The following is a 2,889-nucleotide window of genomic DNA, read 5'->3' on the forward strand; positions in this document are numbered from 1 at the left end:
GAAAATAAAATAAAATAAAAAACAGTCTTTTAAATAAGAAGACCATAATCATTCATTAGATGCAAATACTAGAAGTCTGAGGCCACACTACAATTACCAAATGAGAAATGTGGTACTTTATTCTTTGGTATGAAAAGGGAAAAAACTAGTTTTTGTTGTGCCGGTCTTTGCCCTTGTATCCTTCAGCAGGTACTGACAAGAGGGATAGTGTCCTGAGTTTTAGGCCCCAGAGGACATGATCAGGAGCAGAGAGGCCCTGAGGCCACGTTACTGAATGATTCACAACATGTTTTTTACCTTTCAAGACCCAATCCATTTTTTTCCTTTCAACTTTACCACATCCTAGACAAAGCCTAAATTTGCAATAGTAAGCATTTTGCAGCCTGTGCCTAAACAAAAAGTTAAACTCTGTCTCCTTGTCTCAAATCCAGCCCCTTTGTCACACAGCCACAGTCACTGGAGAATGCAAACTGTCTACATGATTATGGCGAGCATCTCAGGAGCAATCTCAACTCTGGACTGAGAACCTGGCCACAGATGGAGCCAACATTTGAAAAGTCTTGGGGAAAAATGCCTGGGGAGGGAGAAAAAAAAAAAAGCAAAATGAATAAAACCCTTTACAACTCGTTTTATCTAATCAAAAAACAATCTGGCCCAATTGAAGCTGTCGATGTCTCTGTAGATGCAGTTTTTTTTGTGTTACACTGGAAGTGCACCTGACAGAGAATGGTCATTTGGTGACTGTCCTCAGCTCCCATAGACTCCTGTGATCAGCTTGGTCATTTGCTCACCATTCCACAGTGAGTGCAGGGTGCAGAAATGTCCCTCTAGGTGCTGTATCTTCTGTCTGCTGCTGGAACACATCAATGGTGTCTTTGTCTTCCATCTCCAGCTGCACTGGAGTGTCTGTTTCATTAATGGGTTGCCCATCAAACCTGAATCTAATCTGTCTCATTGACAAGCCCTGCCTCTCGCAGTAGGCCTTCATCAGCTTGCTCAGCGTGGTATGCCTCTTGATCTTGAACAGCACCAGCAAGCCATCCTGCCCCGCCACCTTTAGGTTGATGTGATCGTTCTCGGTCTTCATACCTTCCTTGGGCTTCTCCTCAGACATGGTTGCTCAGTGGCAGCGGCGGTGGCTGGCGACAGGCAGCAGCAGTGCAGTAGAGAGTGGCCAAGTCACGCTCTCTGCTCTGCCACTCTCCTGCCACAACTGCACGTGGGCCCACCAAGCAGTACATATTTAGAAGACCAGAATGACAAGCATTCCAAGCATACCCTACTATTATACATTGCTATCTTCAGTGCAGTTGCTTAGTTCACAGTTATCAGTATATATAGTTAGTCAGGGTGAGAATGCTACCAATTAACTGCTAGTTTCAAAAACCTGCTGATGTTTCTCAGGATCATTGCCTTACCCATCTTGTGCATACAAATGTATGGCTTTGCCCCTGTCATGTTTCCTAGCTTTTCACCCTGCCCTTTCTTTGTTGTCTAATCCTCAAGTTCTCACTTTCCTTTTAATTGTGTTGTACCTTTCTATTTGTATTTCTTCTTTTGAGTCCTTATACTAGCGAGACTAAATGATATTTACACATATGGGTATGGTTTATTTCACTTATATCTTCAAGTTGCATCCACTTAAATAAAAATGCTTCAAGTTTATCATTCTTTATAGCTGAGTAATACTTCATTGCATAAAAATACCACATCTTTTTCATCCATTCCTCAGGTGAAGGGCATCTTGGTTGTTTTCAAGATTTGGCTATCACAAATTGTGCTGCTATAAACATAGGTACACATATTTCACTATGATATGCCATTTTAGGTCCGCCTGGGAAAATTCCCAGCAGGGGGATAGCTGGTTTGAATGGGACTTCCAGTCCTAGTTTTTTTTAAGAAGTCTCCAAACTGATTTCCATAATGGTTGCACCAGTCTACATTACCACCAGCAGTGGTGAAGAGTTCCTTTTTCCCCAAAGCCTCTCCAACATTTGTTGTTGGTTGATTTCTTTATGATAGCCATTCTTTCTGGGGTGAGATTATATCTCAGTGTTGTTTTAATTTGCATTTCACGGATGACTAGTGATGTGGAGCATTTTTTCATATATTTATTTGCTTCTTTAAGTTCATCCTCTGAGAAGTGTGTGTTCATCTTGGATGCCCATTTCTGGATTTTGTCTTTCAATTTTGGGGCCCTAGTGTTTTTTAAGTCTTTATAATTTCTAGAGAGCAGACCTTTGTCTGAGTGCTTATTAGTTAAGATATTGTCCAAATTTGTGGGTTGTCTTTTCACTTTGTTGGTAATTTCTTTTGAAGTGCAAAAACTTCTCAATAAGAGGTGCTCCCAGTTGTTAATTCTTTTGAGTATTATTACCTATGCGATTTGATTTTTGATCATGAACTCTTTGCCTACCCCTATGTCTTCAAGAATTCCTCCTCCTTTCTCTTCCAGGAGGTTGAGTGTTTCTGTTTTAATGTTTAGATTTTTAATCCATTTTGACTTTAGCTTAGTGCATGTTGATAGACCTGGGTCCAGTTTTTGTTTTTGGCGTGTTGAGAGCCAGTTTTTCCAGCACCATTTGTTAAAGAGGTTATCTTTCTTCCAGTAAGGATGTTTGGCCCATTTGTCAAAGAGAAGGTGGCTCATTGTGTTCGTTGAGGCTTCTGCATCTTCTAATCTATGCCATTGATCCTCATGTCTATTTTGTTGCCAGTACTATGCTAATTGTATCACAGTAGCTTTGTAGTATAATATCAAGTCAGGAATTGTAATGTCTCCTGCCTTGTCTTTGTTGCTCAGGATTGCCTTTGCTATTCTAGGTCTTTTCCGGTTCCAGATAAATTTTAGGAATGATTTCTCTATGTCTGTGAGATATGTCGGTGGTA

The 2,889-nt window shown here is 40.7% G+C and overlaps 2 pseudogenes; both read right to left on the reverse strand.

Annotated features, from left to right (window-relative positions):
• Nucleotides 1–2,889, reverse strand: part of LOC105741366 — a 15,109-nt pseudogene that overhangs the window by 3,679 nt on the left and 8,541 nt on the right.
• On the reverse strand, nucleotides 788–1,114 carry LOC101591393 (annotated as a pseudogene).

This window comes from Octodon degus, unplaced genomic scaffold, assembly GCF_000260255.1.
Source record: "Octodon degus isolate 3935 unplaced genomic scaffold, OctDeg1.0 scaffold00770, whole genome shotgun sequence".
NCBI classification, from domain to species: Eukaryota; Metazoa; Chordata; class Mammalia; order Rodentia; family Octodontidae; genus Octodon; species Octodon degus.